General features: G+C 38.3%; 1 protein-coding gene across 3 annotated transcripts in view; it reads left to right on the forward strand.

The window, feature by feature from the left end:
- Positions 1-16,207, forward strand: part of BLNK (B cell linker) — a 97,166-nt gene that overhangs the window by 13,846 nt on the left and 67,113 nt on the right. The window lies entirely within an intron of this gene.

Raw genomic sequence — 16,207 nt, forward strand, 5'->3', positions numbered from 1 at the left:
CCATGAAGTCTGCAATGCAAATTTATAGAAATTAGAAACATTGAGGCAGAAAGACCAAGTTACCAAGTGTCAGGGAGTTTCCCTCAGTAAAATGAAGCCATCCTGTTTTCTTTTACAGGATGACATCTGCTCTGAATAACCATGATGCTAAGGGGAAGAAAATAAAAAGGCAAACAGGAAAGCAACACCAAATTTGTAGATTGTTACAAATGTAATGACTGCTACATTTCAGTGCAATATTATCTTTAATTTAAAATGATCAGCACATGACTTGCAAAACCTGTCAGCTATCAGCACACTGCTAAGAGCAAAGAAAGCTTCCAGCCATTGCTAGCATGGCTCAGAGGACACTATTAAATATTTATCAACCTTCCCATATCGAAAAACTCATGGAATTTACTCACATTAAAAAATAAAAACAAAACGCATACAAATGCAATTGCAGAAATCTTTCATTAATGAGTTTTCCTAGTGCCAATTCTGTGCATAAGCACAGACTTGACCATTAGGGAATCTGGCTTGAAGTTTGGGTTGCATTGCTGGGAAACCACATCACACACTGGTGCTCAGGAAGAGGCACGCCGGAAAGAATTTAAAATTCCCAGCGGTCCTACAAAACCAGTGTTTAGAAGAATAAGAATTTCAACCATTTCATGTATTTTAGGCCTCTGGAATACTAAAAACTATCCAGAATTCACATCAGTGTGGCAAATGCAGAAACATAGTTTCTATCTGTAGGGTGCTTGGTTTCCTGTGGGGACTATTACCTGCAGCATTTGACTTTGTATTAGTAAACAAATAGGCACAAAGTTCCTATAAAAGATATTTTAAATTGTTTATTAATATTTTTGAGACCTGCTGTAGAATGTTTTTATTTTGCTTTTTTTGGTTTTCTGTTTATTTCCTCCACTCCTCCTGTGTAGCTGGGTTTAAGAGTTTAACTATTTTGCCCCTTGATACTTGATACAATTTACACTTTTAAAAGGTGTTATTGTTTCCATCCACTGCAACATAGTCCTTGAAAAGCATAAGGTTGAGAACTGGTAAAACTACAAATGCCCAGGGTCGATTTGTCATGCAATGACCCTGGTAGAGTAAAAACTGGATTTCCCATTAAACTTATTTAAATGTCCCAGTAAACTAGAACATCTGATCAGCATAATACAAGTAGGCAGGGTCCTTAACTATCTGATTGTAGGATGAGATACAAACAAATTGAGCAAGTCATACAGCTTTTTTTGGTTAAAAAAAGTATACAGACATTAGGTTACAAATGTATATTTACCTACAGCCAATGACCTATTTCACTCACTCAGAACTACTCAAGGCAAGTGTTGCCACTTGCCCTTAATCCCTAGTTTCCTGTGAAGGGGGAAATGCAATGCTTCATTTGTGCGTTAGACTGTCTGGGTCCTGTAGTATATAAAAATCAGATTAGAGAAATGTCTATATGTGCCAGCAACGCATTGGTAAGTGAAGGAGACTCTTCACTAGAACAAACAAGCCAACTAACCTCAAAAACTCAATCTTACCTGAATGTTTTTGATTCAGGTGGTTTCAGAGTATCTGAAATGCATCTGTACAAACACAGCACTGAATTTTAAAGAGGCAGTAGGGGAAGAAAAAGGCAAATAAATACTGTAAGAATGAGGGTATCATCCCCAAAGCCTGGGGTTATATTTGGTCATATATACACTCTCTGAACAGAAAGTCCTCTACTGACAAAACTTCAGTCTTTTTTAGAACTGTACCATGCATTATTTATGGTGTTATCCTTTCTTCCTTTTCCCTGTCCAATTAAGTATTCTTGAACTTTACAGTGTAGTGCTACATTTTCTGTTGGGTCTTGAAGGATTTTTGTGGCTGTGCTCATGAATAAATTCAGGAATATAAGAAACTGAAGAACTTAACAATTAGGTCATATGATTTTTTTTATATTTTCCTATGTTTTTCATCATAACACACAAACCACCACATTGGTTGCAAATAGGAAAAATATCCATTTTGGCAGCACAGATAAAACTGGTATAATCAGACATTTGCAGACAATACCTGGATTTCCACAGCATAACATGAAGTTGAACGTCAAGAGTTTCTTGAATATGATTTTGCCTTTGTTGAGCTTCAGCTTGAAGTAACCCCTATTCATGAATTTTAATCAGCTACAGCCAAATAGAACCACTTTTGTCATGTTAAACGGTACCCAGATTCACAGATACTCTGCATAAGCTTGGTTATCAGTCAGAAGGTCAACAGTTATCCCAACATCCATCATCTGAACACTGTGCATGCTCACATACACATCTGAATGAGATGCAGATTCGCTTTCTCACACAGAGAAAATAATGGAAAGCAGAAGTCACTTTAGAAATATCTTACAGTGTGAAATGCTAGAGTCTTTTACTCGGCAGGTAATGCAACAGGAGAAAAAATATAATTTGTTTTTACTTATTTAAACATTCTAGAAGACATCTGGTCATACTATGCAGGTATATGATATGGCTGGGCAATCACAGTCACATGTAAAAAACTGTAGAAAATATGAAATAAAAATACAATTTATTTTTATTACTTAATGTTTTCTTTTTCTAGTGTAGAAATGCAACACTTCTGTTTAGGTGTATGTAGGAGGTGCACACTCTTACGGCTTATTTCATTAATTTATAAGGAGAAGTTTCTAAATTGATTTAATTTCTAAGTCTTTATGTCTGAAATTTAAAGGCTATGTTTCCCTCCCCCTCGATTCTGAGAAAAATACGTGAAGGTAAAATACAGATTTAGCAACAATATCCATCCAGTGGCCATCCTAAATTATTAAGGAGTTGGGGTTTTCTTATGTTTTTTACACTTCTATTGCACCAGAAATAGCTACAAATAGTTACATCCTATAATTGAAGTGATATGGTCATTGCTATCAGTTTTAGTTACTGGAGTAAATGTGCAAAGCCATGTAGAAAATAGTACTTACAGTATTTGTTGAACTATGAAGAAGCTTACGCAATTAAAATTGACCTGTTTTATCCAATAAAGTATTTCATTTTGCTCATAGTCCACTAAAAAAAAAATGGATTCATATTGATATTGAACTCACTACAAACCTTTTAACACAGTGGAGGAATAACTTCTTATAAACATGCACAATTTGTCAACATTTGATAATTAATTGACTCACATCAATATTCAAATGTTTTCTCTTTGAGTTCTTTTCCTCTTTTACAAGTGTAAGGATGGCTGTTACATCATATGATAATCATCCATTATTGTATCTTGACTTCCACAAATCCATCAAATCATTTAGAGAGCAGCACTTTTTTTATATTAGTGCTCAATGTTCATACAATTTCTAGTTTGTTCCTGCATGTAAACAGTACTAAATGACAGTCACTCTGCACTATAAATTTCTTTAAAACCTTGATTAAAGCATTTAAACAGAAAAACAGAAATGTTCACTCTAAGCTAAATTTCAGTATTAGTCAATAACTGAGGGTGAGAAAGGGAGAGAAAAAGTCAACCAACAGTAACTTTTTCCTTAAAAGAAACTATGCCCACACACAAGGAAACTGGGGTTAGGAGAGTAATTTAAAATTAACTTATTGGTCACATCCATGATGCATAAATATCACTGGTTTTCAGATACCATTATAATGACAGGCTAATATTAGAACTGTTCGCAAATATCTGCATTGTTTCCCTGGAATGGGCCTATTTTTTGAAGCCATGTGAATTTTCAGAAATTACTATGATGTGAAAGGACACTTGCATGTACAGTTTTGACCTCTTCTCTTGCTCTTTGCCCATTAATGTCTCTCAGCTGGTTTGTCTTTCAACATTGCAAAACTTTCAGCAGCTTTCAAAGCTCAACTTCTCTCAAAGAAAACACACTGCTTTTCCTTTGTCCTCCCACTCTGAACTCTGCACAAGCTTGTTAACAGATTTAAAGATATACTGCTCCAAAATGGTCAGATAGTAAGCAGACTGAAATTCAAATTTTGTTTCATGAACTCCCAGGAAAGGAAACAGTGCCTTATGTCAGTGGAAATTTGGGATTTCTGGTAAGCATTTGATCTTGGTTGTCAACATCATGCTGGGTCATTGACTTATAAAGACTTGAAACAAAACTATTTATTTTTAGATACTTTAAAAACATGTTCTACTATTTCCTTCACTTCAAGACTCATGCTTACTAGCTACTGTAATCTAAATTTTAAAAACTGGTAGAAAAAGTTCTTTGCTAAAGGAGATTCATGTATGCTTATATACAGGGGATAGTTATTTCAGTGACATCTGGCATCATTTTTATAGCCCACTCTAATTGCCTTGTTCACAAATAACTTGGATCACTTCAAGAAAGAGCCAAAAGGAAGTTTGTTTGATATCCATTCCTGAACAGTATTGAATGCTATAAAATCAATGCAGAATATACTAAGAGCAAGGTTATACAGTCTGAATACTTAGAAGATTTGAGAACTTCAGACAGACATGGGCTTCACTGGCTAACATGAAGCATCAAAGAGAAAAGACTGATATTTACGTTTTTGAAGACTCATCATGCTGAGAGGGAAGGGAATATTCACTGGGTACCCCAGGAGTGTGATTAAGTATGCAGATCCACCATGAAATCCAAATAAATAAATCTTTGTGTGTGAAGACCAAACAGCAATACAGATGTGTAAACACACAGACTGTATCATTTACATATTAATACTCTGAAGAGAAATATATATGCACATGAAAACACAGCAACTTTGTTTAACCTAATATGATGAGTCCTGTATTCAAAACTACATCTCCTTTTTCCTATTGAAATCAACTAGCAGTTTAAGATGTATTAGATATGATATACATCATTTAACAAATAGGTCATTATCCTGTTAAATTTCTGTAAAAGTATAAAGACGGTGAGATATTTTCAAAGCACTTTTCCTTTGCTTCTTTCTAAATGACATTATCTGTTCAGCTCATGATAGCTAAAGTAAAAGGAAATCAAACCTCTCAATTAAGATACTCTTTACCTTTATAGCTGTCCCCACAACATCTATCATCCAGAAGCATCATTAGCATCAGATATGTTGCACTGACAGAAGACATTGTTGATTGCATTAGACCAGAAAATACTTTAATTAAACCATTTAAGCACACTAGCAAATTTAATGGCATCTCAGAAAAGCAGGGGACATTAGGATGAGGGTGAGGGAGTGCTATGTTTACAGGCTGTCTTTCAAATTTCCAAACTAAGAAAAATAAAGCAGATATTTAAAACAAATATCCTTAACCACTTTGTAGCCAAGTACTTACTGAGAAAGTTTCTAAAGCTCTTTGTGTCACTGGTAAGCACTGAATAATAACACACTAGGCCTTTGGCTTCACCCCTTCAAGCAGTGGCTCTCACACCATGGGGCTGTCCTGGCCATAAACCACCAAGCACATTCTGCACTGTATCACAGACCAGGAGAGGTCACCACTCTCTGCTATACCTGCCTTCCACCTCATCTTCATCCACACTCACCATGCTGTGACCCAGCAGAGATGCTGTTTATACTCTGAAGACATATACAGACATAAACAACTGCATGTGCCTTTCTCCAGTGGCAGAAATAGCTTTTTCTGTTTGAGCCAGTGCCACAGGTTTCATGCACTACTGGCAGATGGCCTTTTCAACACATGACGGTCATGAAGGTTGAGTTCTTGCAGCAACTTAGGTCTAGCACGTATGCTTTTTAGTAAGAGGTCTTAATTGTATTGAATCTTGATATTTCAGGTGTTTACCAAAATTACCCCAACTACATATGGTGTGCTTTCTCTTACTTGCTGTGACTGCCAGCACTTTAAAGTCAACCTTTTCACAAAGTTATTTCAGCCAGTCGTGATCATGTTGATGCAGTCAGTGATCACTCATTATTAATGATGTTGCTTGCTGTGGTTGAGGTAACATGAATCAAGCAAATCAAGCGCTCATTTCCACGATACCTACAGATACACATACCTAACATTTTCGTGACTGTAGGAATTATTTAAGAAAAGACCGGATGTGGCACTTAGTGCCATAATCTAATAACTACAGTGGTAGCAGATCAAAGGTTGGACTTGATGATCTCAGAGGTCCTTTCCAACCCATCTGATTCTATGAATTAAAGAGTATCTATACCAGATAGCTATAACCATTGTGATTATTAATATGAAGCTAAGCAGTGGAACTAAAGCACTACCTCAAAAATATAAACCAGTATGAAAGAAGGTACAGCAAATCCATCCCATTCTCCAGGGGGTACTTTCAAAGTCAAGAAGTTTGGCAGATTTCTGGGTGGGCATATGAAATTGTTTCTTCAATGTAAATGGCCAAGGAGCTTATGAGATGGTTTATTTGCAAACAGAAGGCACCAGCCGTCAGAGCACGTAGGGCTGACAAGCATGAACTAAGTCACATTTGGTTTCTAATTCAGCAAAGGCATTTATTCTTATCATTAGGATTTTCTACTTCCAGTTCCCTTAATGAAATTTAATGTGCTTACAATTAGGCAGATGTTCTTTCTTAATCTTCCAAGAATACTCTCACGTATAGGTTTTGCTTTTAGGACTGCTGTTGCAGCTGACAGCTGCTGACAGCTTCTGCCATAGTGTTTGCTCTGAGAGGTAAGATGATTCTCATACCCCTTTTCTACAGCTTTTCCAAACTCAGCTATTTCCCAGCACTTCTTGTTATAACTATTGTTTTTGTCTAGATGCAGGAAAGCGGAAGGGAGCTGCTTCTGCAGGCAGTGTCAGCAGGGAGCACATCTGCACAGTTCCCAGGCCCTTGGCCAGCAGGGGAAAGCTGAATGCCCTAAGTTCCCCATTTTCTGGGATTCTCCAAGTTGGATCCCATTGCTCCCAACAGCCTGAGATACTTGCAGAGCCTCTGTATTCAGTTATTTGGCTTGTATAGCAGCATTTAAGTAAGATTATGACAACTTTCCCCAAGAAACAAGGGTCCTTGCCAGTTTCACCTGACAGTGACCTGAGAATTGATTCCTGCTGTGCTATTTCCTGTTGTTATTTTCAGCCTCCCTCATGAGAGCAGGATGGAAACAATTAGCACCCAGAAAATAGTTTTCTATTTCAGTGCTATGCACAGAGCATCTTCCACCAAGACAGCCTCAGCCATTGTTCCAAGACATTACTCTTTCTACACAGTCAATATTCAAATGCTGAAAATGTCACTGCCACCAGCACAACCCTTTTAGCTCTTGGCTCCCCTCACTCCTTCAGTAAACAGATTAAATGAAGGAACTGTTTCATACCTGCTCTACCTTCCACCTTTGCAACATGTATCCATTACATGCATATTTTTGCTAGCACCAGCTCTTATTTGGTGCATCAAGGTTTTATCCAGATGGAAACTTTTATTTTTGTATGATTATTTTTCGGCCAGGTCTCTTTCCTAATCCAGTTCCCCATACAACAGCTGGTGCCAGCATGGAGAAAGTAGGGAAGCACAGTGCCAGAGAATACACCTCTCCTGGAGGTTTAAGGCAGCTGTGAAAAACACAACTTCTGTGGGAGATTTCATAGAAACACAGACAACTGAAGAGGCTGCTGCCAGGGATGGGGGTGGGTCTCCTCACAAACTATTTGCTCCATCTCACCCTGCCTTTCTAGCCAGAAGCTTCCCTTGGTTCAAGAGAGTTCCCTTGGTTAATTTACAGCTGGTTCAACTCACAAAAGGATCAGAGAAGCACCAAAGTCAGCAGAAGGAAGGGAGACATCCCTCCAAGTCAGGAAGCCAAAGGAGAAGGGAGGGAGCAAGACTGGCCCTTTCAGCAGTGACACCACTGAACTGTGTGTTCAGGTGCCTCATAGTGCTTGGCCCCGTCCTGTCTGGTGTCACCTCACTGGCATCCAGTAGAAGGCTCCATCGTAGCTGTGTTTTATTACATGCAAATATGATATGGGCTAATAAAAATAAAACTTGCTCAGGTTATCTAGGGGCAAGTGACTCTGTGAGAGGTAGGGAGGATTGTGAAAGAGCCCCCATATCCTCACCTCAGCAAGAGCTTGGTAGACCAGCCATGGCAGAGACATCTGCTCACTTAAGGAAATACCAGATAGCAAAACCAGATTGTTTCAGTAGGAAAGATGAGCTAGAAGGAAACTGCCCATAACCACACAGAAAAGGAAGAGAGTTTTTTTCACAGCATAAGCTAGACACAGAAGGGCACCACTTGACTCAAATCACCTGCATGCAGTTACTGGAACAGGATTCAGGTAGCTGGAAGCAGCAGCTGGCCTCAGACCTGGTTCAGCCCTGTCAAAGGACAGGGTTATTAATAGAAGCTGACAGCGTCAATTCTGTTAGATGTCACTATTAAACTGGGTCAACAGCATTTTGCATTCCCACCTTGGACTGAGTCCTGGGGAAAAGTCAGTTCCTAAAGCCCCAGTTCTGCTTCAAGCAGTACTCCATACTGAGGACATTTCTCCAACATGTCCTATTTCTTGGAGATCTCAGGTGACTGGTGTCTTGACTACAGACTAGAAATATTTTCCAGGCCATTAATTCTTTGCTGTGAAACTTCTGACACTTCAATATTTTCCTTTGCTCTGAATCAGAAGAAATAGTTGCAAGCTTCCCACAAAAGTAAAAATAAAGAGTTTCAGAACCGCTAAAGCAGTAGCATTTATGTGCCTCATTTGCGTCTTTTACCTTACATTAAAAAACATCAAAATAAATTGATTCAACTTTGCCAAAATATTTTTCAGATTCTTAATCATCAATGAAGTGAAAGGAGCCCTGCAAAACAATTTGTTTTAATTCATGAAGCATTTTTAGAGATAAATGGTTCTGCTAGAGGACTTTCAGCTGGCCTTCTGAATTCTCTTTTCTCACAAAAAGAATTCAGATTTCCTAATCTTGCAGCCTACATCAGCAAAGGCTCTGCTGGTTTTTGCTGAAGCTAAATTTCTAGTGGTCACAGTTGTTATTTCTGTATGTGGTGGCTTGCTTCCTTTTTTCAAACACTGAAACCCATTTTAATTTGCTTAAGGACATAGTAGTGCATTACTACAAAGATATGGGAAGTGGTTTTATTTTCTGTGTTCCAGTAAATATCCTTTCAATAAGGACATGCAAATATGGAGCTCATCCCACAGAACATTACACTGTCGGTGAGGAAGACTATCCTTTTTGAAAGAACCTTGGAAACCTCTCATTTCTCCATCAGGTCAGCCTAAGGAATAATGGGGACACCTATGTTCTAGAAAAAATAACATGAACTTTCCAATTTTATGCACTATATAAACAGATTTATGTTTCAGATCAAGCTTCACTGTCTTAAAATAAGGCTATTTCTGCAGCCAGCTTTCAAGGAGGAGATCATTTACTCAGTATGTGAGATTGAATAAGAGAGGTGCAAAAAGTCTTGGACAGTCAGGTATGAGCAAGCAGCTCCTGGGGTATACAATGGTGTAACCCTAGGTCATGAACAAATAAATGATAGGTGAACCCACTCATAGCACATAAAAGAATAAAGGATCAACTAATTGAATCTTTCATTGGAACTCTTTCAAAGCAAAAGGGATTAGTCTTAATGTGTGCACTTTAGGTACTATTGCAATCAACAGTTTGCTCAGAACATTGCAAACCACAAGGATTCACTGAACTACTATTGCATCTTTTTTTCAAGGAAATAACAAGTTTCTAACATCTCAACAGTTAAAAAAAATGTGGTAGTGAAGGCAGTACAGACTCCTCAGTCTCAGAGTTCCAGCAAAACCATACAGTTCAAGGCATATTAAACCTAATCATTTGTTTTCATTTGAAATGTCAGAGCAGCAATACTACAGATAGATCTCCATCAATGATAATAAAGTAATTCCTATTGTCCTAAAAAACCGTGAAGTACTCTACTGTTCCTTCCAGCATGAAAGACATTTACATCTCAAATTCCCATAACATGTTGAACACATTAGATGAGGAGTTTTTTTAACTAAAAAGCAGCCTGAGGACAAAATACCAGCAGCATTTCCTGATGGATAACAAATTCACAGTGGACCAAGAAAACCAACCCCAACAGACCTATTTACAACAAGTATTTCCTGAATATATTCCCTTGCTACCAACACTGCTCTCAACACAACTTCATTTGTACTATGCAGGATTTTACATAAGCCAAATGCAGAGACAGCTGCTGTGAAATCTTTGAGATGTCATGTATTTCAACAACTCTGGTGCTACTAGCATAACTTATCCTTATGCTTCCACTACTTTGGAAAAGCATCAGTGTCCAAGTGGTAAGGAGCAGCCCCAAGGAGTGCAGACAAAGCCAGAGTGGCTCTGCACACAGCAACTGGCCTCCTGTCATTGCAAGTGCTCCCACTCAGACCTGAAAGGTCAACAGCATATTAGAACTGCTAAGCACCTGCACTGGATTACCAGCTTCAGGACAGATAAGATTGCATCTCCCAGCTCTGGCTGGCACAACTGTTAACAACTAATCTTGTCCTTAGAGAGCAGCTCTGCAGCAAACAGGATTGCCGCTCGGCTCTGCTTTCGCACTAAAGCAGGAGGCTCCCTTATCTGAAATGACAGCTGCTGTTTCTTACACCACTTCTATAACTGTGACTTTAGTTTCACGGCAGAATATCAACATTTGCGTTCAACAAATATGATTCACCATGTTTTGAAAGTAAGAGAGATGGAATCATAGAGGCAGCATATGATTCATCACAGCCTTGAAACTGCACAGAGCTTTGTTTCATTAGAATTATATACCAATATTTTTTATCTCAGATATTTTCAACAGTCATTATGAACTAAGAAGATTCTAAAATAGACATTTGCAACCAAAAATTGACCAGTACAGTCTGACAATTCTTGCCACAAACTGCTAACCCCCAAAAAATAAACTGGGGTGGTTTTTTTGCCCACTTCCAATTACACCTTCACTGAAACACTTTCGCTTTCCTTCTTCCTTCAGATTCATCTGTCTTCACCCAGCCTTCTCTTGCTGATCCAGTTTATTATCTGGAAGGCAGATTTGAATGATGCTTTTATATTTTTCTATGTTCTTTTAAAATTGCACCCTTTAATTATAGATATGGCGTTCCTAAGCTGTGTTTTAAAAAGTAATTTTAAAAATAACTAATATTTCTTTTTTACGTATCTTTGCTCTTCCTTGTTTTTAGTAATTTATCCATTATGTATATAATGGCACTGCAGGCAAAGCTAAATTTAAGCCTCATTGGGATAGCTATCACACAGAGTTTCAGAAAGGGTTTTTTTCTTCAAAGACACTAAAAACAAAAGCTAGACAAAATACAGAAGAGAATTGAAAAATATTTTTTGAAATGCTCTTTGAATAAAAATATCAATGAGAAACAAGGATATCAACCATGATTTGGCCAATAAACATGGGAATCATTTAAGCACATGCCTATAAGTTCTGTTGATTCAGACCCCACACACCTTGCCTGAATTCATGTGAGATCTCAGTTTTGGCCATGAAGTCCTGCTGCCCTTCCTCCAGGAGCTTCCACTTGTGAATGATGCCACACCTGAGACACACATCACAGCTCTGAAGCCAGATTTCTCCTGTTCGTCCATAAGAGGTCTAAAATTGGTGACTGTCAAACAATTTAAGTGACCCTGATGAAATCCTTTAACCCTTACCCTCACCTTTTTTAATCCTCATGCTCCTTTCAGCCTTTTCTAATGAAACTGTTCATTGGGATGACCCTTCTCTAGCAGGAGGCCAGCATTCATAAAGATGAACCAGCATCTTGCGTTATAGAAGTGAGTTATTAATAAGATTTAGTTTTAATTGCTCTGTACTGAGCTAAAGTACAGGAAATTGCAATTTTACTATGTAATATAGTTACAGTCTGTTAATCTGCTATGAAAACTCGTCTTACTATGAAGTCACTTTGCACACAAAGTGCTCTTGCTACCACTAGATGTCAGTTTTACACACTTTAAAATGGACCAATACCTTAAAAATTACTATTCTCCGTTCGCAATAGAAACATCTATTATGTCGTTCTTTCTTGACTGACCTTTAATTTTAAGGATTTCACATTTTATTTACCTTTTTCTCTCCAGCCCTCAACACCCCTCATGGCACAGTTCTCCTTTATCTAAGAAAAAAAGACCTAACACTTTCCACTATGCATTTATACCGTGATTTACTCAGTCTGAGTATTGCTGGCAAAAGTCTCTAGCTCAGGTTGCATTTCTAGAGGCCAGAACTGAAATCTTACTTTTATTCCACAAAGATATTTTTACATTCCATAAGGACATTTTTACTAAGAACTGCCATATCTTCTCTGACTAATTACAGATGGGCTACTATGCCAGTTAATAAAGGATATAATTAACATGGTTTATTACATTTCTATGATTTTTCAGATTTTTATTTATATTGATTGCCTAAATTTAGATAATTTTTATTTACACTCCAAATTTCTGTCTCTCAGAAGTGACAAATGTCACTGTAGTCTTTTTGTCAATACCGAAGAGTTTTCATAAACTAGTCTTAACATAAACTTGGTCATAGTGAATACAGAACTTCTGTATCATGCATTTACTTTAGCATACCAAAATGAAGTTGCTTTATGTCAAGTAAATGTCTTTACTTCCCTCCTTCCTCCCCCACAAAAAAGAAGAAAACTAGGAGGAAGTCAAACTCATTATGTGTTATTACATTCAAGTGTACTTACACATACACAAAAACCAACGAACTCATTTCACAGCAAACATTTCCAAAGCCACGCATGATAAGAACAGGCAGCTACAGAACAAAACTCTGCATTGTTGTAAGGCAATGACAAGACTGTCACCTTACACGCAGCTTTACTGCCCAGAGATTGACAGCTTATCTAGCCACACCGTATGTTTGTTTACCATATTGTCAAAGGAATCCCCTCATTCTCATTCACATCAAAATCTGACCTTTTCAAACTCCTACTGATGCTTCGCAGCTCTCCTGGGTTGTTCAAGGTATTATTTGCACCTGCAGCCATCACCATTTTACACAGGTGCTTACCTACCAGAAGGGCTGGAGAGTAAGGAAGGGGAAAAATGTGCTTCTACGAACTTAAATATAGTTGAAAAGACTGTATCATGCAATCAACTGTATCAACAGCCTTTTTCAAAGACATCTGAACACTTTTTTGAGGCAACAACGTTATTAAAAACATCCCTTAGCACAACCTCAGCTAGGAACTGTGAAAACATGGCAAAAAAATCCAAAGCAAACGCAGAGGCCAAAACACATGAGGTCTCATGACTTCTCTGACAGCAACATTTATGACTTAGGAGCCTTCCACAGAGAAGTGCTACGCCTGGGGCAGGCAAAGGTGCCATTTATGCTCTGTGTTGTTGCAACGTTATTATTCCATTCCCCTTATCTTCCTAACGCACTTACTCAGCTTCCACAACCAGGACTCCACTTGCACGCTCACTGTCCCTTATCCACCTCGCAGCCATCCTCTACACACCCCCAAGAGTGCAAAATGCCCCAAGTCCCACCCAGTCAAGGCATGTAAGCCACATGCACATGCACTGATCGCTTGCGAGCACATGCGCAGAACCAGAGCGCCTCAGACACGCCAGATCGCTCTGGATGTACTGCATAGTCCACGTGCACAAGCCAGTTTAAACTTCTCCAAACAAAAATACATAAAACCTACTTATAGGTCTGAAGCTCCAGACTGCACAGAAACTTACCTTCTCTTCGCTTTTGATGTAAGGTGTCCCCTTTGTCAGCACCCATGGTGGCAAGCAGCTATGACAGGATAGGCTCAGGTCCAAGAAGTGCTTCTGCAAGTAAAGGAGCAAAACATACCTCAGACATTTGCACCATTACAGCCTTTCTCCCCCTCCACAACGCTGGTTGGTTTGATCTGCAAGCTAAGAATTTTGGCTACTCAGCCACTGAGCTGAACAAGTGAGTTGCTGAGAAAGTTGATGTTGGGTGAATGAAGCAGCCAGTAGAAATGAGGAAATCAATAGCATGTTAAAAGGGAACATAATTTTTATATGCTTTCCAAATTGCACTCCAATATGAAACTATAAACATAAAACAAATAAACACTCCAATCCGTCCCTTTAGTTCCTCATTGTATATTTGGCAACTCAAATCCCTCCAGGAAAGAAACTACTTTAACTTCTTCTTTATCACATATATTCATTTGCAACTTATTCCATTCATGCCAATATGAATCACTAACAACGTATATCATAAGCAACAACAGAAGCAATGGGTAATTAAAACCTGGAAGCATTAGTCAACTTCCTACAGAATCTACCATGTAATTTCAAAAGTGTTGAGTTTGCAAGATATTTTCATACTCTTTCCTAAGACCGGAATTTTGTTACAAAAAAGCAACAGCAGCTCTTAGTTTCAATCAATAGTGCATTTAAAAAATAATAAAAAAAAACCTTTCAGCTGGACCCACAGTTCTCAATCTCTTCAAACCTCAGAGGCATTCATAGCTTAATTCCCCCCACTGAAGACTGTCACAGGAAAAAAAAAAAAAAAGGGGGAATAAAGTTAAAACTCTCTCTCTAAAACATTCGCCAACATAGGAATTGCTTAGACCCATTGTTTCCTTCCCTCCACTGCTAGTTTAAAAAGTGCTTGATCAAGCCCCGTACACAGCACTTGCCTGTATGGAAATGCACGTGTGCTCAGGCAGCACGTTCCAGCAAACATCATCTTGGAAGGACAGAGAGAACTACACAAGCTATTTGTCTGAAATCACCAAGCAATTACACCCCGACAATTTTAATGCACACAAGCAAACGTTTAAATAATCTGTTTTGCGAAGAGAATGAGCAAGGATCAAACCCTTACAACAAAAAGCAAAGCTGCTGCCTCCTCCTGCTCTTGTTTAAAAGGGGCAAGAGTAGGGGAGGAAATGGCCCTAATACTGCTGGTCATTGATATGCAGAGGCAATTTGGTGAGTCATCACTTCAGCTGATGTCTGAACAAGCCCAGATGGGCCTGTATGGCAATCAGATGGCTCAATACAGTTTTAAATTTCCCCAGGAATTTGGTGATTTCTAGATCTGCTAGATCATCTGCTAATTAACATAACATCTACAGGGAGATATGCAGCTGCTTTTTTGTTACAGTATAATTACAGGCTAAGTATGAAATGTACGGGGTTCTCTACTGTCTGAAATGGCATATTTTCACAACAAATACGTCAAGAAATGCAGAGATTCACTGGAATTTAAATACAGACTGAGGAAATATGTTTTCTCTGAGAACTTCCATGTTCTGCACTTGATCTCCTCTCATACAATCTTTATTAGTGCTTCCATTTGTACGGCTGATACAACCACATGTATCATGCTGGTAAGATGGTGAGAGAAGAGGCAAAATAGTTTGTTTTGGGACTGATGGCTGGGGTGTTATTCAGAAAAACACAGACCTGGGCAAATAGCAATTATACTACAGTGAAATCAATATCACTGAGTTCACTGGAAAATATCTCTTTCAGAGATTTCACATCCATTGTTAGGTGTGCCAAGGAAGTCTCAGGAAACAGGCAAAATTAATTTCCTCTTTCTGACACAAAAATAGATGAAGGGTTAGAATTGCATCTATTAAATAGACATGATTTCTGCCTGACCTATATGCTGAAATCTATGCTGACAAAGAGGGCATTTTAGCATTGGCAGGTTTCTGGACAGAAACCATGCAATCCACACTCAGTCTGGGTACAATCCAGAGACTTTAGTGGAAATTTTGCACTAAAGGAAAATTCATAGTTAAAAAAAAAGTTTACTTACACTAGCTTAAAACTCTGACTTGAACACAAGCTGCACACTAGCTTGAACATCAAAAGCAGTGCATAGACTCCTTGACACATTGAGCTGAAAGGTCTATAGAGCTACACAAACTTTTGAAATCATTTGGTTTGTTTTCAGTACCTTAATTAGCTTGTGCAGCTTGTGCAGCACTGTATGTGCCAAGGTGGCACACTACAAATTCTATTCCTTTTCATCATCAGCTTTTCATGGGTTGAGAAGTGATGTAGAACTTTAGAAAAAGAACAGACCAAACATGGAGTTAATGATATCTCAACCATTGTTAAAGTATCTTCCACTCAGCCATTGTTATACTAATCTGCTGATTTCAGTAAAAGAAACTCAAAGAAAGTGTCTGTGCTGGAAGAGACCATATTAAATAGCTTGCTTATCACTTTTTGAATGATTCATTAACC

This window comes from Empidonax traillii, unplaced genomic scaffold, assembly GCF_003031625.1.
Source record: "Empidonax traillii isolate 1590-97213 ecotype Southwest subspecies unplaced genomic scaffold, ASM303162v1 scaffold27:size3997909, whole genome shotgun sequence".
NCBI lineage: Eukaryota > Metazoa > Chordata > Aves > Passeriformes > Tyrannidae > Empidonax > Empidonax traillii.